Raw genomic sequence first — 26,777 nt, forward strand, 5'->3', positions numbered from 1 at the left:
TCCTCCAACTTTCCTCGACTTTGCAGGTAACTAATCTGGAGCTTTTCTAAAGCTCTTTTCTCAGTGTCGAGGTGTTGAGTCAACTCCCAGCTCAACAAATACCTGCAGCGCAAGGTGCGCTTTTCCGAATTCCCCCGAAGAGGGAGCGACACGTGCTCGTGTTTCTACTATGTAATTCACGCGTGCCTCCACTCGACTACGGACGACTAGAGTAATACTGCTATTAGTTTGCGTGTGCTCACAAGCTGCTTGAAGGGCGCTGGTAATATTATTCCTACTATCTATCAACTATGAGCTGGGGCGGTAATGCAATGATGGACCTCCGATTAATAATATCCGATACGATAGTAGGAATGGCAGTTTTGTGAGCTTTCATAGGCTCTTCCACATTCACGCACAATCTAGTGGTATCTCTCTAGGAATCCTGTTGGGTAGAGAGAACAAAAAGTCCCTTCCCTCGTTTTGGAAGGTTGTTCACAGCAACGCTTGTTTTATATGGTGACCTCTTTAGGTAGTTCAACACCTTGCTCTCCTTGACTCTTCTCATTGTCGAGGTTCTGAGTCCGGTTCCAGGTGTACAAATAGGTGCAAGTCTGGATAGGGAATCTCCCCAAGTGGGTGAGCCTACGCTCTTTCTTATCAGGCGACACGTGCTCGTGTTACTACATAATGCATGCATGGCTCCATTCGACCAGGAACGACTAGAGTAATACTACCATTAGTTTGTGTGTTCTCACAAGCTGCCTGAAGGGCGCTGGTAATATTATTCCTACTATCTATCAACTACGAGCTGGGGCGGTAATGCAATGATGGACCTCCGATTAATAATATCCGATACGATAGTAGGAATGGCAGTTTTGTGAGCTTTCATCACCTCCTCCTCATTCACGCACAATCTTGTGGTATCTCTCTAGGAATCGTGTTGAGTAGAGAGAACACTTCCGTTTTCTGCTCCGCCTTTTATTCTGAGTAGAAACCGCCTTTTTCGGAGGATGTTCGTAGCAATGCATGTTTTATGTAGCGCTCCACTTTGGGGAGATCATCACCTACCTGCCCAGACTGTCCTTTCCTGTACGGTACCTGGTAACTAGTGGATTCCACCCTTTCCCTCCTTTTTCAGTTTGATGGCGACCACGACCAGCCAGAGGTGAGTAAAGCATCAAGCGTTTCTTCTTTTCGATTTCAGTTTTTGTAATTGACAAGTTTAATTTTCCTCTTTTCCATTACTGCAGCTTCTAGTTAGAATCAGCACAATCCTCAGGTAAGTATTTCTTTCGTTGTGTTGCTAGTGATTAAAACGAATTCCTTTCTGCTTATATTTCCTTTAACCAACTTTAGCAAGTCTAACCGAAAATATTCACCCATGCTTGATCATAGCCAGAATTATTTTTCTGTTACAGGTATTTTATTTTAATAAAAATTAACAAAATAATTAACATACACTCAGTAAAATGCAATGTACTAAAGTAACATAAATAAAACAAAAACAAAATGTAAAAATAATAATGCAAAATACAAGTAGTTATTACAGGTTTCAACAGCAACAGCCATGACCCTGTCATCCCAATATTGGATGCAGTTCCAGAAAGTCATAAAGTAAGTATTGATATCTTCTTCTAATTATAATTTTTTAAAAAAAGAAAATTTCACAAAAAATAAAATACTGTGATCTAAAGGAAAATAAACCGAAAACAAAATGTAAAAATAATAATGCAAAATACAAGTAGTTATTACAGGTTTCAACAGCAACAGCCATGACCCTGTCATCCCAATATTGGATGCAGTTCCAGAAAGTCATAAAGTAAGTATTGATATCTTCTAATTATAATTTTTTTAAAAAAGAAAATTTCACAAAAAATAAAATACTGTGATCTAAAGGAAAATAAACCGAAAAAAATAAATGTAAAAATAATAATGCAAAATACAAGTAGTTATTACAGGTTTCAACAGCAACAGCCATGACCCTGTCATCCCAATATTGGATGCAGTTCCAGAAAGTCATAAAGTAAGTATTGATATCTTCTTCTAATTATAATTGTTTAAAAAAAGAAAATTTCACAAAAAATAAAATACTGTGATCTAAAGGAAAATAAACCGAAAACAAAATGTAAAAATAATAATGCAAAATACAAGTAGTTATTACAGGTTTCAACAGCAACAGCCATGACCCTGTCATCCCAATATTGGATGCAGTTCCAGAAAGTCATAAAGTAAGTATTGATATCTTCTTCTAATTATAATTTTTTAAAAAAAGAAAATTTCACAAAAAATAAAATACTGTGATCTAAAGGAAAATAAACCGAAAACAAAATGTAAAAATAATAATGCAAAATACAAGTAGTTATTACAGGTTTCAACAGCAACAGCCATGACCCTGTCATCCCAATATTGGATGCAGTTCCAGAAAGTCATAAAGTAAGTATTGATATCTTCTTCTAATTATAATTGTTTAAAAAAAGAAAATTTCACAAAAAATAAAATACTGTGATCTAAAGGAAAATAAACCTAAAAAAAAATGTAAAAATAATAATGCAAAATACAAGTAGTTATTACAGGTTTCAACAGCAACAGCCATGACCCTGTCATCCCAATATTGGATGCAGTTCCAGAAAGTCATAAAGTAAGTATTGATATCTTCTTCTAATTATAATTTTTAAAAAAAAGAAAATTTCACAAAAAATAAAATACTGTGATCTAAAGGAAAATAAATAAAACAAACAAACCAAAAAAAGAAAAAAACAATTAAAAAAAAAGAAAAAGTTATTCAAGTTTTCAGCACCAGCAGCAGCAACACCCATGACCCCTCTCATCCCCATCTTGGAAGCAGTTCCAGAAATTCCTAAAGTAAGTAATAATATATTTTTTTTTTTATAAGCAACTCCAACTTCCCATCGAATTCATAAAGGTTTCATTTATTGTATCAATGTGTCTTGGTGGTGCTGCAACCACTACCTTGATTTATTTCTAATTTTCTAGTGATTGTTGAGACTTCAGGACTCTAAACCACCTTTTAGCACTTGTTTTGTACCAGCTGCTGAATTTGCTTTGTTTTAGATGGGTTTCAGTTAATTTCTTAATTTACTTGATTTCTTTTTTGTCTAATGACTTTTGATGATTCCAGCTTCTAATTAGCCCTTTCTTTTCTTGTTCTCCAGTACCGTTGAACATTACTCGCTTTTTTCGCACCTGATAAATTTTGCTAATTTCTTTTTTCTCTTTTTGTTCCAGACTTTATCCTGTCTATTAACTTTTATTCTCTTTCTAGTTCTCTTGCAGCGTTGAACATTACTTGTTTTTTTAGTTATTTTTACTAATGAGTGTTGAGACTTGAAGATTCTAAAAGAGCATTTCTTTACAGCACCTGATGAATTTTTTCTTATAATGTCCTATTTACTTGATTTCTTTTTTGTCTAATGACTTTTGATTAGGGGTAGGCTATAGAAACAAAATTTTTCAAATAAATGCCAAAACTGGCTTATTACCTTCATTTATATGTAAATAGATGGGAACAAGTGATTTTGTTCAAACGGGTCAAAATTGGAGGGTCGCTGGCCCCAAACGTGATTTGACCGCGTCAACGCGTGAAAATAGCCCAAATTTCGGCCCCGAACACACTTAATCATTTATTGAAAGCCACAGGGTGCATTTTTTCGCTATAAATGCATTTGTATCATTAAATCTAACATTCCCATTGGCTATCCCACAAGTAGGGTTTTTTTTTTTTTAGGGTATCTCAGAGTCCAAAATGGGTCAAATTACCCCAAAATTAGCCAAAAATGGTCGGAAATCACAGATTTTCCAAAATGCACATCCCATGGGCTCAAAGACACCTCTACATGGCAGAAACTGTTGGGAAATGCTTGAAGCAGGCACTCTCCTAACTTTTGCACTGTTAATGAGGGGTATAAGGACCTTTAAAAGGGGCTAAATATGGCCGATTTAGCCAATGAGTCAAAAAGTCCCTAAGAATCAACATAGGTTGTCAAAAAGGGGCTTAATTTGAGTTATAGATGGAAAATTACCAAATAAGGAAATGTTTTCTTTCTGTATCAATGGAATGGCATCTTTAAATAGTCACGATAACATTGCATAGCATTAATTGTGAATTTGATTGAACTAAGATTATAATTACGACGATTGGACTTATCTTCTGCTTGATTCTCTTCCAACTGAGGCTGAATGTGTTCAAGCTGTGCAGCAACATCATGCTGCCAAATATGGTACCACGACACAGAAAAATCATATTGACCAGTTCTCCTTGCGATTACTACAATTGTGGCAGAAAGCCTTTGGAAGTGATGTTCGTTATGTTACAATACCTGGGATAAAACATAAACTTGATCGATGGCTAAAAATTTACGATAAAGATGTCTACGAAGCAAAGGGTTCCAGACGTGTGAATATAATTAAATGGAAACGAGAGCACCATGTCCTTCTCAATATACTTTCAAAAGATGTGAATCCTGATGAATTTGATGTACATGAACGAAGATTCTTTGCCGATCAAAAGTCTCTCTCTCTCGCAAATGGCTCATTGTGCCAGAGCATGATACCTCAAACAATTTGAACTACTCATTAAACAGATCGGGTACAATCCGTAGCACTGTCCCATGTACCGAGATCGCCAGCCAAACACATGTCACTTACAATCTGCGAACTGGTGCACGGAATTTCCAGGAGTCAATCAAAATAGCTGTAGCAAATTCCTGTGCTGCAGCCAACATTTAATGCATTATATTGATATTTTACTGTTGAATGATTTTAAAGTAATGTGAAGTGAAGCTGTGTCTTGAAATAAGAAAATAATTCCTTTGCTAATTACTCATAGCTTTTATCAAGTTATTCAATATATTGGTTACAAATCTAGAAATAGCGAATCGAGGGCCATTTTCATCAATTTTGGGGTAACTATGAGAACACTATGAATTCAGACTCTTCTTGGACAGCATTTTATTGACATTCAATGTTCAATTTACAATTAATTACTTTCTGAGAAGTTGATGTAGTAAAGTTACAATGTTTCTAAACAGTATCATTGATGAATGAACTAATGATTCATATGTTATGTACCGTAAAGCGTAATTTTGTCATTTTTGGATTGTTTTGACCCTTTTTACATCCCCCAAAGATCTCTAAATACAAATGGAAGTCTTCCAACTGTAAAAAGCCATACAGGAGTTTTTATAGGAGCCCGATGAGATATAATACCTGCATTTTGGGGATTATCCGTGATTTTCATTCATTTTTGGCTAATTTTTGGGTAAATTTGACCCATTTTGAACCCTTAAGATACCTTGAAAAGCCCTATATAGGTGGGATAGAATGTTAGATTTAAATTTATAGAGCCATTTATGGTCAAAAATTGCACCCTGTGTGTCTTGGGAGGTGCATTTTGGAAAATCCGTGATTTCCAACCATTTTTGGCTAGTTTTGGGGTAATTTTGACCCATTTTGGACTCTGAGATACCCTAAAAAAAAAAAACCCTACTTGTGAGATAGCCAATGGGAATGTTAGATTTAATGATACAAATGCATTTATAGTCAAAAAATGCATCCTGTGGCTTTCAATAAATGATTAAGTGTGTTCGGGGCCGAAATTTGGGCCATTTTCACGTGTTGACGCGGTCAAATCACGTTTGGGGCCAGCGACCCTCCAATTTTTTTGTTCCCATCTATTTACATATAATAAGCCACTTTTGGCATTTATTTGAAAAATTTTGTTTCTATAGCCTACCCCTATTTTGATGATTCCAGCTTCTAATTGGCCCTTTCTTTTCTTGTTCTCCAGTACCGTTGAACATTACTCGCTTTTTTCGCACCTGATAAATTTCGCTAATTTCTTTTTTCTCTTTTTGTTCCAGACTTTATCCTGTCTATTAACTTTTATTCTCTTTCTAGTTCTCTTGCAGCGTTGAACATTACTTGTTTTTTTTTACTTATTTTTACCATACGCACAGATTTGGTAAAGTTAGCCGAAAACAATTATATATAACATTTCTTCAGTTTGAACTCATTTTTGCCGAGAGAGATAGGTTTCCTTGTTCATGTGGATTTGTATGTAAATGCATGAACAATATGCTTTGTAATTATATACAAATATTTACATTACTATTTTTTTTTTTTTTTTTTTTATTACAATTTCACCCCAAACAAGGCACTTTGCCACTATCAGGGGGAAACATCTACTAGGGTACTATGTAGGGATTTGGGCAGGGAGGTGTTGGTTCACGTTGCACTTGAACTTATGCATGTCAGTACAGTTGGGGAAGCAGTGACCTGGAATGGAATTCCAAATTCTAGCAGTTCTGGGGAAGAAACTACTGGAGTAGAAAGATCTTTTAAATGTAGGGATCTCTACAGTGTGGGGGTGGGATTTTGCAGCTTGTCAGGTCTGTCGAGGGTGTTTACGTTGTGGGGGCACAAGTGCTTGCAGTTCATCAGAGCATTCACCATTATAATACTTGTAGAACAGGCAGAGGGATGCAACGTTTCGACGATGGGACAGAGGCTGAAGCTTAGATGCCAGTTTAGGGCCTATCAGATTTGCGACTCTCTTTTGAACCCTGTCAAGGAGTGAGAGACTAGTAGCCGATGCACCAGCCCAAATATGACAGCAATACTCCATACATGGGCGAATAGTGGCCTTGAGAGAGAGCCCACCTTCCTCGCAGCGGCCCTGGCAATGCTCTCGATATAATTGTTCCAGCTATAATTATCATTTTCATTATGGATCAGTAATATAATTTTACTACTGTTAATATATTCTAATAAATTATAATATATTAAATAACTATAAAAACTAAAACTAATAATTAAAAACAAAAAAAATCATGATTAGATACTAAAACATAACTTATAAATTAGCGCTAAATTAAATTATAACTGATCAAATAATAAACACTAAACCTCGACATAAATGTAAATATCAAAATGTTAAATTGTATAAATACTGAAAGATTAAACACTAATACTAAAATAATACTTTAAAACCAAAAATATACCAGAGAATAAGTGATAAGCTGTTCTAAAAATATCTTGCTGATCCATATAAAAAAATGATAATAATAATGGCATATTAAAAATTAGCAATTATTAGAATAACGATTGCGCTCAAATTCGAGTTTGCCCTTTACACGCCTTTGCAGTAATATTTATGCCCCAAAACTGAAAAATGTGGCTGATTACTTGGACCTGAAAGTTCTAAACTAGCATAATTGTCTGGCATCTCAGTACTTTGTACAAAACTAGCATTTTAGCCGTGGGAGTTTGGGGGTTTTGTGTTGAGCCAAACAAGGAAAAACGCGTGGTAGCAGGGAGGAAGGCTAGAACCCGTTACGTGTTTGCGTGTATGACCACTGGCAGTGACGTAGGTTTAAATTAAAGCTAGAGAAAAGAAAGCACGGCATGACTTACAAATACATCGTGGATTAAAGCAACCCCCTAGCTATTTGTCGCGTGAAGTAATAATTACACTTATATATATTTTTCCTTTATTTTTAACTTTGACACAGTAACCATTATTGATTAAGGGTCATATGAATTTATTACGTTAGATCCATGGCCAAGGAAACTATATCTAACATTTCAATGGTTTATACTATAAGTTGTACACTTTCACTTTTATAGATATATCCATTTCAAAATTACTCGGACTTGTAGCGACATGATTCCATTTCCGTTGGATTAAAACTTGTCTCTTTTTTCTTTTTTTTTTTTTTTTAGCAACCAGCCGAAACTTCTCCCAGAAGAAGACCACTCCCATCCAAAATTTCTACAAGAACAGGATAGCCGCCGCCACTTCAGGGTCCTGGATATGACCTTAAACTGTATCCGATGGTAAAGCTCCATAAGCGGGCTTGGGGAGTGTGGAGCCACCCTTTAATTACCATTGCTCCCAGGTCCACTCTGACCCGGAGTGGTAGTACCTGTTAGGGTCCCCACTGTGGGTTACATATTTTTCTTCTAATAAACCTTTTAAAACTATAAGTCTATTTTCTGTGTTATCTATTTGTTATACATCATGTTTATTGATATCTGGTAAACGATTTATAAGCCCCGAATTTAACTGTGATATTCGTTTTCAGCATACTCGAAAACATTAAAAAAAAATCGACATAGAATTACATATCAAATATAAAAAAAAAAAAAAGCTAACCCTGACCCCCAGCCCTAATCCATCCTAGAGACAATTTGATCAAAGAGGAGCAGCATGAATATCAGCAATAATGTATGCAAAAAAAAAAAAAATTACTTAATATTGGTTTGAACTATAAAGAACTCTGCACTTGGTGAGTTTTGGTCATTTTTGGATATATTACTATTTTCGGCATGACCATTAAATACTTAATATTGGTTTTGTCTTTAAAAGTCAAACAGCATTTTTGAAGTAGTTTTTAACAAACATACAAATTACTTTGAACTATAAAGAACTCTGCACTTGTAGAGTTTTCGTAATTTTTGGATATATTACTATTTTCGACGTGACAATTAACTACGTATGGAGGTTGGCTTTGTTTTAATATGCAGGGAGACGACGGTCTCATGACAGTCACCTCGGTCTTGTTCTAATTTGAGCCTGAACACTTGTTATGTTCCAAAGTAAATAAACGCTTTAAAATAAGTTAAAACAAAAAGAACTTCTCAGATATTAATCAAGGCAGATAATTCAAGTCAGAGTTACCTTTAGGAAACCATATGAAAATATACTCACAAATACATGTATATATATACATATATATGTGTGTGCTTTCTCAAGGGAGATAATAAAAATAAGAGTTATCTCCCTTGAAAATGTACTAACAAATATATATATATATAGTAATTTATGAAATATATATGGCGATTAAGCTACACTGAATATTCGGCGTTTCATCCACTATAGGATTTGTCAGGCTAACGAATCCTATAGTGGATGAAACGCCGAATATTCAGTGTAGCTTAATCACCATATATGTTTCATAACGAGCTCTACCAACGTATTGAGCAGTTTTGAAGTAAATACTTAAAGTTTATGCATAAATCTATACTTTCGTATATTAATTTTATGTGAGTAAATGAAGTAGTTATATATATATATATATACAACTTCTTAATTTACTCACCTAAAATTAATATACGAATATTCGTTTTCAGCATTCCTGACCAAATTGAGGGTTGGCCCCTTTCATATTCCGGCTGTACAAACATGGTCACCAGTGATTTACATGTCAAAATACACACATTAATAAAACTAGATCCAAAACTATTTGTCTCTGCTAATTTTCATTGCGATATTCGTTTTCAGCATACCTGAACAAACTACGGTTGGCCCCATGTTTAACTGGCTTAACAAAGTCACTTTTTCCTGATTAAAACATTTTAATTTGAACCAATGACCCAACGGGTCAATTTTTTCAAAATCTTTTTTTTTTTTTTTTTATTAATCTTTTTTGGGTTTGTATTACTATTATTATTGAACAACAATAAAGTATTTTTTTAACAAAATTCTCATTGCACCCCCAGGGGCTCTAAAGGGGTCAAAAATGCCCCAAAATGACACTTTTTCCCCATAACTTTGTATCCGTCCATTAGATTTCACTGAAACTTGGTCAAAATGTGAGGGAAATTGGTTTCAAATATACATTCAGTATCAAATATATATTCAGTATCGCTGACTCTGGCAAAATTCTGGTTTGCGTCCCCCCAAGAACTGGACTTAGTCGATTTTTGACAAAATTTAAAAACAAAAAAATTGCCTCACAGACCATGACACATTTTTGGTCATCGATCCCTCTAATTTCACTCGTAGAGAGGGGGGACACGCATGCGCGGCTTGTTACATTTACACTTTTATGGAGATCGTTAAAATCATATGAAAATTTTTTTTCAATTATTTTTGTGAAAAACATTTAATAAACAATTCTTAATTCATATTCGTATCACAATACAACAATGTCATTAGCCCGATAAATTTAATTTTTCTGATATATTGGTGTATGAAATACAGGCTTAAGGTTAAACATACAAAATATATTGGTCACCTGACTTATCGGAGAGGGACCTATGTTTTTATTGACGTCATTTTGTCCATTGTTTTTCATCTGGTAGTTTGGATGATTCCTGGATAGCCGTCCATTACTTTTTTCTGAAATGTTGCCACAAGTTGTACTTCAATACGTAGATGCTGATGCAATTCTTTATCTATATAAAAGCCAGGTACGTCCAAAGATGGCGTACTGTTGCCACATCTGGGCAGGAGCTGCTAGAAAGGAGGGGATGTCCTTTTCTCTTCTCTGCAACCTCTTTCTCACAGAAGAGATGCTGCGAGTTTGTTTCTGCTTTATCATTATTTTCATGGCAGGTGCTTGACTGAGCTCCAATCTATGCCCCCCCCCTCGCCAAACTTTCACAAGAAACACCCGTCTAGCAGAAAACACTATCAATAATTACCCCCACTCTTTATCTGTGCCTAAACCTAAACATAGATTCCATGAACAAAGCTTTCTCAGAACTGCACGCCTGTAGAATTGTCTTCCGTTTTCCTGCTTTCCAGCTGACTACAATATGGTTGTCTTCAAGTCTAACGTAAACAAGTTTTTGATGAGCTGTTCCATATAAGTTAACAAATTTACCGAATTTCCATTACTAACAGTTACTATATTGTCCAATTTCTACGGTACTCTTTAACCCTTATCCTCGAGTGGCCTCTTGGCCTTGAAAAGTGGTGATGTCTATGTAAAAAAAAAAAAAAAAAAAGTGTACAACAATAAAGTTAAACGCCCCAAAGTGGCAAAAAATGACACCTTTGCTCCATAACTCCATCCATTAGATTTCACTGAAACTTGATCAAAATGTGAAGACAATTGTTCCAACTATACATTCAGTATCGCTGACCCTGGCAAAATTCTGGTTTGTGTCCCCCAGCAGCTGAACTTAATCGTTTTTTTTTTTATAAAAATTAAAAACAAAAAAGTCGTCTCACGAAGCACGACTTATTTTTGGTCATCAATCCCTCACATTCCCCTCGTAGAGAGGGGGGGGGACACAACACGCGCGGCTTGTTTTTTTCTAATTATTTTATCATTGCAATAATTCCCAAATGATATCCATGATGTATGAAAATCTCGTTTGTACTACTATACACATAGATTTGAAAAAGTTGTCAAAAAAACAAATATATAACAAATAAATGTTATCAAAGGCAAGATAAGTTACTTTTCTACCTAACTGGATAATTTTTAATGTTTTTATTTAATGTAACATTTTTATTCAGCTCGAAAAACGTACAGTGTTTACCAACGTATTGGAAAATTTAAAATGGCGACTCTCTCTTTGACACGGTAAGTTTGAGAAAAGGAGTTAAAAATAAAAAAAACTATACAAAATACTGCTAAAAACCCACCGAATATATGTCAGCCTATGTCACGGTAACATATAATGAGCGAGTTTCTAACAGTATTTTGTGTAGTTTTTTATTTTTAACTCTTTTCCCCAAACTTACCGTTTCAAGAGAGTCAGGCGCCATTTTAAATTTTCCAATACATCGGTAAACACTGTTTATCGAGCTGAATAAACATGTTACATTAAATAAAAACACTAGAAAATTATATCCAGTAAGGTAGAAAAGTAACTTATCTTGCCTTTGATAACATTTATTTGTTATATATTTGTTTTTTTGACAACTTTTTCGAATCTATGTGTACAGTAATACAAACCCTCAAAATCTATATCAATATTCTTGAAATTTTTAAAGCAGTTAGAAAACACATCAAACTATAATTAGGAAGCTTTTTATTTCGTTATTTTTTTTTTTCTATTTATTAAGTGAAAGGTATTTTTTACGAGTTGCTCCAGCATAAACAGCCTATGGAATAAACATCTTCAACCTCGAAAATAGAAATCAACAAATTTATGGAATTTGGTGCTTCTGCATTTATTGAACCGTGTTATTTTTAAATAGTATTTTCAAGTTAAATTAAAGTTTTACGACATTTTTATTTTATTAATTTGTTAACTGATAGTACAGAATAGTTACAAAACACCCTCCTCTCCCCATGTTAAGAATGGCTTTCGAAATAATAGCATTATTATTTCAGCACGGTTCAATAAGTGCACAAGTACCTGGAATTTTCTTCGAAATTTCGTAACGCAGCTTATCAAATTAAAACTAAATATAACATTTGCTGACTTATTTTACCTGTTGAATACACATACCCACTAATATATATATATATATATATATATATATATATATATATATATATAACTTTCTGTAAGACATTTATTTGAAATGGAAACGGCATTTTGCAGTTAAGACAACAAAACAAAAATGAAGTAACGTTTCGTATTTCAATCCAGAGGTACGAAAAAGTTGTCAAAAACAAATGTTATCAAAGGTAAGATAAGTTTACGTTTCTACCTAACTGGATACTTTTTAGTTTTTTTTTTTTGTTTTTGTTTTTTTTTGCTTTTTTTAATGTCGAACTGAATAAATATGTTACATTTAAATAAAAACAGTAAAAACTTATTCAGTTAGGTAGAAAAGTAACTTATCTTGCTTAATGCTTTGCATAACATTTATTTGTTATATATACATATTTTTTTTTTTTGACAGAAGTTTACATATTTAATAGTAATGCGATATTCCAAATTTAATCCATAACATTTTCAAAAGCCAATAATTATGAAGTACTAACAGTAAATATGAGTCATGAATGCTCTCTTTGAAAAATAAGCTCTCTTAACCTCACCTATAACCCCAGTCTCCTCCTAAAACACTCTTTAACCCTAACAATAACCCTAAGTTCGAGTGGCAAGCCCCCCTCAACAAAATACCTCTGTAAGCCACATACAAGCATCTAAAACAAACAAACAAAAAATAGATCCTTCCTTAAAGAAAAATGCACATGATTTATCTCCCATAAAAATTAACTGTCCTAAAATGCTAGAATGGCCTGGAAATTGTGAATTATTTTGCATTAAATTTTTGTGAAACTAACCGCCCCCCCCTCTAATGTTGTTTTTGTTGTTTTTGTCAAGTCTTCAGTATGTTCACACATAATTTTCCTTAGCCCTACAATTAATTCAAAGTCCGAATGGCAACCCCCCCCATATTCTCATTGCATGGAAACCCTCTTAAAACCACACATAATCGTCTTAAAAAAACAAAAAGCATACAGGATTTATCCCCCATAGAAAAAAAAAAGTTAACTGCCCTAAAACGCTAGAATGACATGTAATGGGGAATTATTTTACATTAAATTCTAAAATAATTTGTTTATCTTTCATTAAAGTTTTTCATGGCATTTCATACATAATTACTTAAAAAGGTAGAATCACATTTTGGAGGGATGGTCAGAAGGGGTTGGGTGGGGTTAAACAGAAGGTGTTAATCTACAATAATACCAAAGAAATATTGCAATATATTCATTTTTAAATGGTCTTATGTTTAGATTTAAGTTTTTTGTACATAAAGCACATTACAATTCAACTTTGAGTTCTCCAACTTCTTTTCTGTTAATGGATACATGGCATTTTTAAGGAATTGCAGCATATTTATGCACATTTACTGCAGATTATTTGGAAACCATGAACTTTGGGAGATTTTCAGTTGCATATTCTGATTCCTTGCACAAAAATACACTTATATGGTAAATTTAATTTCTTAGTCTTGCGTTTTAACAAAGTTATGACAGTTTTACTGAAAAAGTAGTGTAAAAAATGTGATGAAACGCATATGGTCTTAAAGAGGGGAAAATATCCAAACGCGTGAGGCACAAAAATAGTCATAACTTCCTTAATTTTAATCAGATTTTTTAAATTTAAAAAGATTCTTTCTTAGCTCATCAAACTCTTTCTATGTATACTAATATTGAAATATTTTAAGCTATTTAAATTTTTTCATGTGTATTGCTTATATATGAAGTCTCAGGAAATATAAGAACTGTATAAATGTCTTCTCTCTCTCAGCACTATGGTTATATTTATTGTCCCAATATGAATCCTCCGTCATATCTCCTTAAATATGTCCCCAGCTATTCAACATTGACATTTGTTCGTTTTATAATTTATATTTTGGATGTAGCTTCGTTGTCGAATACCATTAGAATCATATGCCATCATTGTTATAATATGCGAGTGACCTCCCTTGGATGTAGCTTCGTTGTCAAATACCATTAGAATAATATACAATTATTGTTATAATATGCGAGTGACCTAACTTGGATGTAGCTTCGTTGTCAAATACCATTAGAATAATATACAATCATTGTTATAATATGCAAGTAACCTCCCTTGGATGTAGCTTCGTTGTCAAATACCATTAGAATAATATACCATCATTGTTATAATATGCGAATGACCTCCCTTGGATGTAGCTTCGTTGTCAAATACCATTAGAATAATATACAATTATTGTTATAATATGCGAGTGACCTAACTTGGATGTAGCTTCGTTGTCAAATACCATTAGATTAATATACAATTATTGTTATAATATGCGAGTGACCTACCTTGGATGTAGCTTCGTTGTCAAATACCATTAGAATAATATACAATTATTGTTATAATATGCGAATGACCTCCCTTGGATGTAGCTTCGTTGTCAAATACCATTAGAATAATATACAATTATTGTTATAATATGCGAGTGACCTACCTTGGATGTAGCTTCGTTGTCAAATACCATTAGAATAATATACAATTATTGTTATAATATGTAAGTGACCTCCCTTGGATGTAGCTTCGTTGTCGAATACCATTATGTTGTGTGTTGACTTTTCATTAAAAAAAAAAAAAATTTTTAATCAATTCTTTTTAGCTCTGAAACGTTAAAAAAAAGAATTTGCTAAAAAATTGTTTTAAATTTGTTGTTATTTGTTGTTATTTTTTATTTATTTTATTTATGACATGTTTTAAAAGTTTTCAACTACCGTGGAATTTCCAAGGGTTCTGCTAGTTATTATTATCATAATCAAACACATTTTCATTGAATTAATTAATGGTTATTATTATTGAAAGTCCTTCGGCAATATGATGTGTTAGATTAAAATTTTATATGAAAATAATTGGAACAATGTGAACAGTTATTTAATGTGTAATATTTACTTTAGTGCTTCCTTACAATAGCGTGTCGTCCTTATTATTTTTTAGTTTTTATGTATTATAATCTAGAAGCGTAAGCCATGTTAAGTTTCAGAACAGTTTCCGATGGTTCGTTGTTTTAAACAAGTCCTGAGAGGTGACTTGTTTGCAGTAGACAGTTCCACAGAGCAAAATATTCTTACCGTGTCGAGACGGAAAAAAAACATGTGAAATTGCTCCAGAAAGGGTTTAATATTTATGAAGCAATTCTGTTTTCTAATTGGTTGGTAGCAGAACGTGAATTAATTCGATTTGTCAGTTCCTAGCAGCATCGTTTATAAATAGAATCGTCCGACTGTGTGGGATCATACCCCATTACAAGTCCAAAATATTGCAACATATAATACATAAGTTATTTTATTTTATTTATTTTTTGCTGTTATTTAATAAATAAATTTTTTTGCTGTTATTTAATAAATAAATTTTTTTGCTGTTATTTAATAAATAAATTTTTTTGCTGTTATTTAATAAATAAATTTTTTTGCTGTTATTTAATAAATAAATATTTTTGCTGTTATTTAATAAATAAATATTTTTGCTGTTATTTAATAAATAAATTTTTTTGCTGTTATTTAATAAATAAATTTTTTTGCTGTTATTTAATAAATAAATTTTTTTGCTGTTATTTAATAAATAAATTTTTTTGCTGTTATTTAATAAATAAATTTTTTTTCTGTTATTTAATAAATAAATTTTTTTTCTGTTATTTAATAAATAAATATTTTTGCTGTTATTTAATAAATAAATATTTTTGCTGTTATTTAATAAATAAATTTTTTTGCTGTTATTTAATAAATAAATTTTTTTGCTGTTGTTTAATAAGTAAATTTTTTTGCTGTTATTTAATAAATAAATTTTTTTGCTGTTATTTAATAAATAAATTTTTTTGCTGTTATTTAATAAATAAATTTTCAAATGAAATTGTTTAATCAATTAAGTTTTAAGCATTATTTTTGTGATTCTCATTATTTGATAAAACTTTGTTACATAAAATAAATTAGTTGCCGAAAATCATTTCATAATCGTGTAAAACCAAAACTTACTTAAGTGCCATCAGCTATAATCGAAACTGAAACAGAAACTTATGAAGAATTCTTAATAAAATTATTTATAAAAAAAATAGATGACTTAAGTGTCATCTATCTATATAAAAGCGAAAATGTATGTTCGCTTTTTGTGTGTGTCCAAGAAAGGCTTTTTCCAGAGAAGCAGTCGGTAGGCTCGCAACTTCTGATAACTTTTTTATATCACATGTAAATCGTAATATCTCCGAGTTAACAATGGAGCTCGCCTGTGTATTTAATTTGCTCGACTTCAGGAAGATAAATAGTCAACAGTTTTCGCTCGCTGCATGTGGATTAAGCCTTTTCCTATAAGAAAAGTGACACTCCGGTCTTGATCGCCGAAGTGGAGCTGTTTCCCCCTACCCCCAACATCTTGGGAAAATTAAAAAAAAAAAAAAGCATTCCGCAGTAAATGAAATGCTACTCCACAGTCAACAGTTGACCTCATTAAGTCATTAAAACGTGCACCTGCCAAATCTAAGTAATTAAATAAATTCAAATGCCTTTTACGTTGGTATGTCACGGTGGCGCAATGGTTAATGTCACACGTTTTTTTTTTTCCAATTTTGCCTCAAGAGTTCCGGTTCGATCCTCATACTTACCTACCAAAACATTTTTTTTTACCCCCCCCCCCCGGAGTTTTGATTTACCCAAAACCACACACACCTCCAAACACCCGGGCAATGCTGGGTACCCTTCGCTAGTCATCTATAATCGAAACCGAAACCAAAACTTATGAAGACTTCTTGATAAAATTGTTTATGACAAGAAATGGAAGTCCATGACAATTAAATGACAGTCACACGGATGTAAGCATGACACACAAAATAATACACACGCTATCCTATTAATATATAGATAATAATACTTAGAACATTATTTTATAAAATTTTGTTACATAAAATAAAGTAGTTAAAAAGAAATCATTTTATAATCGTGTAATATTTATTTCTTGTAATTGATAACTTTTTTGTGAAACATTCTTAAAAGTAAATAAACATTTTTTTACAGAAAAAATATAATTCTTAAAACAAATTATTTTCTGTTTACACAATAATCACCACTTATCAAGGCCCGGAGGCCACTCGAGGATAAGGGTTAATGGGTATACATTAGTCGATGTGATTATAGCGAAGTAAACATAAGTAGTGGGAATTTTGTAAATTGGATTACTTAGGGGGACGGTTCATCAAGAACTTGTTTACGTTGGACTTGAAGACAATCAGATTGTAGTCAGCTGGAAAGAAGGCAATCGGAAGAGAGTTCTACAGGCGTGCAGTTCTAAGAAAGAAGCTTTGTTCATTGAATCTACGTTTAGGTTTAGGCACAGATAAAGAGTGTGGGAAATTATTGATAGTGGTTTTGGCTAGACGAGTGTTTTTCGTGAAAGTTTGGCAAGAGGGGACCATAGATGGAAGCTCAGATGAGCACTTGCCATGAAAATAACGATAAAGCAGAGACAGGCTCGCAACGTCTTTTCTGTGGGAAAGAGGTTGCAGGGAAGAGAAAAGAGCATCCCCTACTGAGCTACGAAGTCTATTTTGAACTCTGTCAAGGCAGGATAAGTTGCTTCTAGCAGCTTCTGTCCAGATGTGGCAACAGTACTCCATCGTTGGCCGAACCTGGCTTTTATATAGGTAGAGAATTGCATCAGGAGTGAGATATATGCATATTTTAGAGGATGATTATTACATTTCACAAACTTGTTTTCTTTTTCTTTGTATTTTAAGCAATAAATATGCATATTTTAGATGAGGATTTATTACATTTGACAAACTTGTTTTCTTTTTCTTTGTATTTTAAGCAATAAATATGCATATTTTAGATGAGGATTTATTACATTTCACAAACTTGTTTTCTTTTTCTTTGTATTTTAAGCAATAAATATGCATATTTTAGATGAGGATTTATTATTACATTTGACAAACTTGTTTTCTTTTTCTTTGTATTTTAAGCAATAAATATGCATATTTTAGATGAGGATTTATTACATTTCACAAACTTGTTTTCTTTTTCTTTGTATTTTAAGCAATAAATATGCATATTTTAGATGAGGATTTATTACATTTCACAAACTTGTTTTCTTTTTCTTTGTATTTTAAGCAATAAATATGCATATTTTAGATGAGGATTTATTATTACATTTGACAAACTTGTTTTCTTTTTCTTTGTATTTTAAGCAATAAATATGCATATTTTAGATGAGGATTTATTACATTTGACAAACTTGTTTTCTTTTTCTTTGTATTTTAAGCAATAAATATGCATATTTTAGATGAGGATTTATTACATTTGACAAACTTGTTTTCTTTTTCTTTGTATTTTAAGCAATAAATATGCATATTTTAGATGAGGATTTATTACATTTCACAAACTTGTTTTCTTTTTCTTTGTATTTTAAGCAATAAATATGCATATTTTAGATGAGGATTTATTATTACATTTGACAAACTTGTTTTCTTTTTCTTTGTATTTTAAGCAATAAATATGCATATTTTAGATGAGGATTTATTACATTTCACAAACTTGTTTTCTTTTTCTTTGTATTTTAAGCAATAAATATGCATATTTTAGATGAGGATTTATTACATTTCACAAACTTGTTTTCTTTTTCTTTGTATTTTAAGCAATAAATATGCATATTTTAGATGAGGATTTATTACATTTCACAAACTTGTTTTCTTTTTCTTTGTATTTTAAGCAATAAATATGCATATTTTAGAGGATGATTATTACATTTCACAAACTTGTTTTCTTTTTCTTTGTATTTTAAGCAATAAATATGCATATTTTAGATGAGGATTTATTACATTTGACAAACTTGTTTTCTTTTTCTTTGTATTTTAAGCAATAAATATGCATATTTTAGATGAGGATTTATTACATTTCACAAACTTGTTTTCTTTTTCTTTGTATTTTAAGCAATAAATATGCATATTTTAGATGAGGATTTATTATTACATTTGACAAACTTGTTTTCTTTTTCTTTGTATTTTAAGCAATAAATATGCATATTTTAGATGAGGATTTATTACATTTCACAAACTTGTTTTCTTTTTCTTTGTATTTTAAGCAATAAATATGCATATTTTAGATGAGGATTTATTACATTTCACAAACTTGTTTTCTTTTTCTTTGTATTTTAAGCAATAAATATGCATATTTTAGATGAGGATTTATTACATTTCACAAACTTGTTTTCTTTTTCTTTGTATTTTAAGCAATAAATATGCATATTTTAGAGGATGATTATTACATTTCACAAACTTGTTTTCTTTTTCTTTGTATTTTAAGCAATAAATATGCATATTTTAGATGAGGATTTATTACATTTGACAAACTTGTTTTCTTTTTCTTTGTATTTTAAGCAATAAATATGCATATTTTAGATGAGGATTTATTACATTTCACAAACTTGTTTTCTTTTTCTTTGTATTTTAAGCAATAAATATGCATATTTTAGATGAGGATTTATTATTACATTTGACAAACTTGTTTTCTTTTTCTTTGTATTTTAAGCAATAAATATGCATATTTTAGATGAGGATTTATTACATTTCACAAACTTGTTTTCTTTTTCTTTGTATTTTAAGCAATAAATATGCATATTTTAGATGAGGATTTATTATTACATTTGACAAACTTGTTTTCTTTTTCTTTGTATTTTAAGCAATAAATATGCATATTTTAGATGAGGATTTATTACATTTGACAAACTTGTTTTCTTTTTCTTTGTATTTTAAGCAATAAATATGCATATTTTAGATGAGGATTTATTACATTTGACAAACTTGTTTTCTTTTTCTTTGTATTTTAAGCAATAAATATGCATATTTTAGATGAGGATTTATTACATTTCACAAACTTGTTTTCTTTTTCTTTGTATTTTAAGCAATAAATATGCATATTTTAGATGAGGATTTATTATTACATTTGACAAACTTGTTTTCTTTTTCTTTGTATTTTAAGCAATAAATATGCATATTTTAGATGAGGATTTATTACATTTCACAAACTTGTTTTCTTTTTCTTTGTATTTTAAGCAATAAATATGCATATTTTAGATGAGGATTTATTACATTTCACAAACTTGTTTTCTTTTTCTTTGTATTTTAAGCAATAAATATGCATATTTTAGATGAGGATTTATTACATTTCACAAACTTGTTTTCTTTTTCTTTGTATTTTAAGCAATAAATATGCATATTTTAGAGGATGATTATTACATTTCACAAACTTGTTTTCTTTTTCTTTGTATTTTAAGCAATAAATATGCATATTTTAGATGAGGATTTATTACATTTGACAAACTTGTTTTCTTTTTCTTTGTATTTTAAGCAATAAATATGCATATTTTAGATGAGGATTTATTACATTTCACAAACTTGTTTTCTTTTTCTTTGTATTTTAAGCAATAAATATGCATATTTTAGAGGATGATTATTACATTTCACAAACTTGTTTTCTTTTTCTTTGTATTTTAAGCAATAAATATGCATATTTTAGATGAGGATTTATTACATTTGACAAACTTGTTTTCTTTTTCTTTGTATTTTAAGCAATAAATATGCATATTTTAGATGAGGATTTATTACATTTCACAAACTTGTTTTCTTTTTCTTTGTATTTTAAGCAATAAATATGCATATTTTAGATGAGGATTTATTATTACATTTGACAAACTTGTTTTCTTTTTCTTTGTATTTTAAGCAATAAATATGCATATTTTAGATGAGGATTTATTACATTTCACAAACTTGTTTTCTTTTTCTTTGTATTTTAAGCAATAAATATGCATATTTTAGATGAGGATTTATTATTACATTTGACAAACTTGTTTTCTTTTTCTTTGTATTTTAAGCAATAAATATGCATATTTTAGATGAGGATTTATTACATTTCACAAACTTGTTTTCTTTTTCTTTGTATTTTAAGCAATAAATATGCATATTTTAGATGAGGATTTATTACATTTGACAAACTTGTTTTCTTTTTCTTTGTATTTTAAGCAATAAATATGCATATTTTAGATGAGGATTTATTACATTTCACAAACTTGTTTTCTTTTTCTTTGTATTTTAAGCAATAAATATGCATATTTTAGATGAGGATTTATTATTACATTTGACAAACTTGTTTTCTTTTTCTTTGTATTTTAAGCAATAAATATGCATATTTTAGATGAGGATTTATTACATTTCACAAACTTGTTTTCTTTTTCTTTGTATTTTAAGCAATAAATATGCATATTTTAGATGAGGATTTATTACATTTCACAAACTTGTTTTCTTTTTCTTTGTATTTTAAGCAATAAATATGCATATTTTAGATGAGGATTTATTACATTTCACAAACTTGTTTTCTTTTTCTTTGTATTTTAAGCAATAAATATGCATATTTTAGAGGATGATTATTACATTTCACAAACTTGTTTTCTTTTTCTTTGTATTTTAAGCAATAAATATGCATATTTTAGATGAGGATTTATTACATTTGACAAACTTGTTTTCTTTTTCTTTGTATTTTAAGCAATAAATATGCATATTTTAGATGAGGATTTATTACATTTCACAAACTTGTTTTCTTTTTCTTTGTATTTTAAGCAATAAATATGCATATTTTAGAGGATGATTATTACATTTCACAAACTTGTTTTCTTTTTCTTTGTATTTTAAGCAATAAATATGCATATTTTAGATGAGGATTTATTACATTTGACAAACTTGTTTTCTTTTTCTTTGTATTTTAAGCAATAAATATGCATATTTTAGATGAGGATTTATTACATTTCACAAACTTGTTTTCTTTTTCTTTGTATTTTAAGCAATAAATATGCATATTTTAGATGAGGATTTATTATTACATTTGACAAACTTGTTTTCTTTTTCTTTGTATTTTAAGCAATAAATATGCATATTTTAGATGAGGATTTATTACATTTCACAAACTTGTTTTCTTTTTCTTTGTATTTTAAGCAATAAATATGCATATTTTAGATGAGGATTTATTATTACATTTGACAAACTTGTTTTCTTTTTCTTTGTATTTTAAGCAATAAATATGCATATTTTAGATGAGGATTTATTACATTTCACAAACTTGTTTTCTTTTTCTTTGTATTTTAAGCAATAAATATGCATATTTTAGATGAGGATTTATTATTACATTTGACAAACTTGTTTTCTTTTTCTTTGTATTTTAAGCAATAAATATGCATATTTTAGATGAGGATTTATTACATTTGACAAACTTGTTTTCTTTTTCTTTGTATTTTAAGCAATAAATATGCATATTTTAGATGAGGATTTATTACATTTGACAAACTTGTTTTCTTTTTCTTTGTATTTTAAGCAATAAATATGCATATTTTAGATGAGGATTTATTACATTTCACAAACTTGTTTTCTTTTTCTTTGTATTTTAAGCAATAAATATGCATATTTTAGATGAGGATTTATTATTACATTTGACAAACTTGTTTTCTTTTTCTTTGTATTTTAAGCAATAAATATGCATATTTTAGATGAGGATTTATTACATTTCACAAACTTGTTTTCTTTTTCTTTGTATTTTAAGCAATAAATATGCATATTTTAGATGAGGATTTATTACATTTCACAAACTTGTTTTCTTTTTCTTTGTATTTTAAGCAATAAATATGCATATTTTAGATGAGGATTTATTACATTTCACAAACTTGTTTTCTTTTTCTTTGTATTTTAAGCAATAAATATGCATATTTTAGAGGATGATTATTACATTTCACAAACTTGTTTTCTTTTTCTTTGTATTTTAAGCAATAAATATGCATATTTTAGATGAGGATTTATTACATTTGACAAACTTGTTTTCTTTTTCTTTGTATTTTAAGCAATAAATATGCATATTTTAGATGAGGATTTATTACATTTCACAAACTTGTTTTCTTTTTCTTTGTATTTTAAGCAATAAATATGCATATTTTAGAGGATGATTTATTACATTTGACAAACTTGTTTTCTTTTTCTTTGTATTTTAAGCAATAAATATGCATATTTTAGATGAGGATTTATTACATTTGACAAACTTGTTTTCTTTTTCTTTGTATTTTAAGCAATAAATATGCATATTTTAGATGAGGATTTATTACATTTGACAAACTTGTTTTCTTTTTCTTTGTATTTTAAGCAATAAATATGCATATTTTAGATGAGGATTTATTACATTTCACAAACTTGTTTTCTTTTTCTTTGTATTTTAAGCAATAAATATGCATATTTTAGATGAGGATTTATTACATTTGACAAACTTGTTTTCTTTTTCTTTGTATTTTAAGCAATAAATATGCATATTTTAGATGAGGATTTATTACATTTCACAAACTTGTTTTCTTTTTCTTTGTATTTTAAGCAATAAATATGCATATTTTAGATGAGGATTTATTATTACATTTGACAAACTTGTTTTCTTTTTCTTTGTATTTTAAGCAATAAATATGCATATTTTAGATGAGGATTTATTACATTTCACAAACTTGTTTTCTTTTTCTTTGTATTTTAAGCAATAAATATGCATATTTTAGATGAGGATTTATTATTACATTTGACAAACTTGTTTTCTTTTTCTTTGTATTTTAAGCAATAAATATGCATATTTTAGATGAGGATTTATTACATTTGACAAACTTGTTTTCTTTTTCTTTGTATTTTAAGCAATAAATATGCATATTTTAGATGAGGATTTATTACATTTGACAAACTTGTTTTCTTTTTCTTTGTATTTTAAGCAATAAATATGCATATTTTAGATGAGGATTTATTACATTTCACAAACTTGTTTTCTTTTTCTTTGTATTTTAAGCAATAAATATGCATATTTTAGATGAGGATTTATTATTACATTTGACAAACTTGTTTTCTTTTTCTTTGTATTTTAAGCAATAAATATGCATATTTTAGATGAGGATTTATTACATTTCACAAACTTGTTTTCTTTTTCTTTGTATTTTAAGCAATAAATATGCATATTTTAGATGAGGATTTATTACATTTCACAAACTTGTTTTCTTTTTCTTTGTATTTTAAGCAATAAATATGCATATTTTAGATGAGGATTTATTACATTTCACAAACTTGTTTTCTTTTTCTTTGTATTTTAAGCAATAAATATGCATATTTTAGATGAGGATTTATTACATTTCACAAACTTGTTTTCTTTTTCTTTGTATTTTAAGCAATAAATATGCATATTTTAGATGAGGATTTATTATTACATTTGACAAACTTGTTTTCTTTTTCTTTGTATTTTAAGCAATAAATATGCATATTTTAGATGAGGATTTATTACATTTGACAAACTTGTTTTCTTTTTCTTTGTATTTTAAGCAATAAATATGCATATTTTAGATGAGGATTTATTACATTTGACAAACTTGTTTTCTTTTTCTTTGTATTTTAAGCAATAAATATGCATATTTTAGAGGATGATTATTACATTTCACAAACTTGTTTTCTTTTTCTTTGTATTTTAAGCAATAAATATGCATATTTTAGATGAGGATTTATTACATTTGACAAACTTGTTTTCTTTTTCTTTGTATTTTAAGCAATAAATATGCATATTTTAGATGAGGATTTATTACATTTGACAAACTTGTTTTCTTTTTCTTTGTATTTTAAGCAATAAATATGCATATTTTAGATGAGGATTTATTACATTTCACAAACTTGTTTTCTTTTTCTTTGTATTTTAAGCAATAAATATGCATATTTTAGAGGATGATTATTACATTTCACAAACTTGTTTTCTTTTTCTTTGTATTTTAAGCAATAAATATGCATATTTTAGATGAGGATTTATTACATTTGACAAACTTGTTTTCTTTTTCTTTGTATTTTAAGCAATAAATATGCATATTTTAGATGAGGATTTATTACATTTCACAAACTTGTTTTCTTTTTCTTTGTATTTTAAGCAATAAATATGCATATTTTAGATGAGGATTTATTATTACATTTGACAAACTTGTTTTCTTTTTCTTTGTATTTTAAGCAATAAATATGCATATTTTAGATGAGGATTTATTACATTTCACAAACTTGTTTTCTTTTTCTTTGTATTTTAAGCAATAAATATGCATATTTTAGATGAGGATTTATTACATTTCACAAACTTGTTTTCTTTTTCTTTGTATTTTAAGCAATAAATATGCATATTTTAGATGAGGATTTATTATTACATTTGACAAACTTGTTTTCTTTTTCTTTGTATTTTAAGCAATAAATATGCATATTTTAGATGAGGATTTATTACATTTGACAAACTTGTTTTCTTTTTCTTTGTATTTTAAGCAATAAATATGCATATTTTAGATGAGGATTTATTACATTTGACAAACTTGTTTTCTTTTTCTTTGTATTTTAAGCAATAAATATGCATATTTTAGATGAGGATTTATTACATTTCACAAACTTGTTTTCTTTTTCTTTGTATTTTAAGCAATAAATATGCATATTTTAGATGAGGATTTATTATTACATTTCACAAACTTGTTTTCTTTTTCTTTGTATTTTAAGCAATAAATATGCATATTTTAGATGAGGATTTATTATTACATTTGACAAACTTGTTTTCTTTTTCTTTGTATTTTAAGCAATAAATATGCATATTTTAGATGAGGATTTATTACATTTGACAAACTTGTTTTCTTTTTCTTTGTATTTTAAGCAATAAATATGCATATTTTAGATGAGGATTTATTACATTTGACAAACTTGTTTTCTTTTTCTTTGTATTTTAAGCAATAAATATGCATATTTTAGATGAGGATTTATTACATTTCACAAACTTGTTTTCTTTTTCTTTGTATTTTAAGCAATAAATATGCATATTTTAGATGAGGATTTATTATTACATTTCACAAACTTGTTTTCTTTTTCTTTGTATTTTAAGCAATAAATATGCATATTTTAGATGAGGATTTATTATTACATTTCACAAACTTGTTTTCTTTTTCTTTGTATTTTAAGCAATAAATATGCATATTTTAGATGAGGATTTATTATTACATTTCACAAACTTGTTTTCTTTTTCTTTGTATTTTAAGCAATAAATATGCATATTTTAGATGAGGATTTATTATTACATTTGACAAACTTGTTTTCTTTTTCTTTGTATTTTAAGCAATAAATATGCATATTTTAGATGAGGATTTATTACATTTCACAAACTTGTTTTCTTTTTCTTTGTATTTTAAGCAATAAATATGCATATTTTAGATGAGGATTTATTACATTTGACAAACTTGTTTTCTTTTTCTTTGTATTTTAAGCAATAAATATGCATATTTTAGATGAGGATTTATTACATTTGACAAACTTGTTTTCTTTTTCTTTGTATTTTAAGCAATAAATATGCATATTTTAGATGAGGATTTATTACATTTGACAAACTTGTTTTCTTTTTCTTTGTATTTTAAGCAATAAATATGCATATTTTAGATGAGGATTTATTATTACATTTCACAAACTTGTTTTCTTTTTCTTTGTATTTTAAGCAATAAATATGCATATTTTAGATGAGGATTTATTACATTTGACAAACTTGTTTTCTTTT

The 26,777-nt window shown here is 29.2% G+C and overlaps 1 long non-coding RNA gene across 1 annotated transcript; it reads left to right on the top strand.

Moving 5' to 3' along the window:
• The first annotated feature begins 228 nt into the window (after positions 1-228).
• LOC145271070 (uncharacterized) lies at positions 229-7,986 on the top strand. The gene is made up of 2 exons (XR_013865678.1): positions 229-1,147; positions 1,233-7,986. It is a non-coding gene; the product is annotated as an uncharacterized LOC145271070 (long non-coding RNA).
• Positions 7,987-26,777: the final 18,791 nt, after the last annotated feature.

This window comes from Euprymna scolopes, chromosome 46, assembly GCF_053919585.1.
Source record: "Euprymna scolopes isolate OS-2025 chromosome 46, ASM5391958v1, whole genome shotgun sequence".
Lineage (NCBI taxonomy): Eukaryota > Metazoa > Mollusca > Cephalopoda > Sepiida > Sepiolidae > Euprymna > Euprymna scolopes.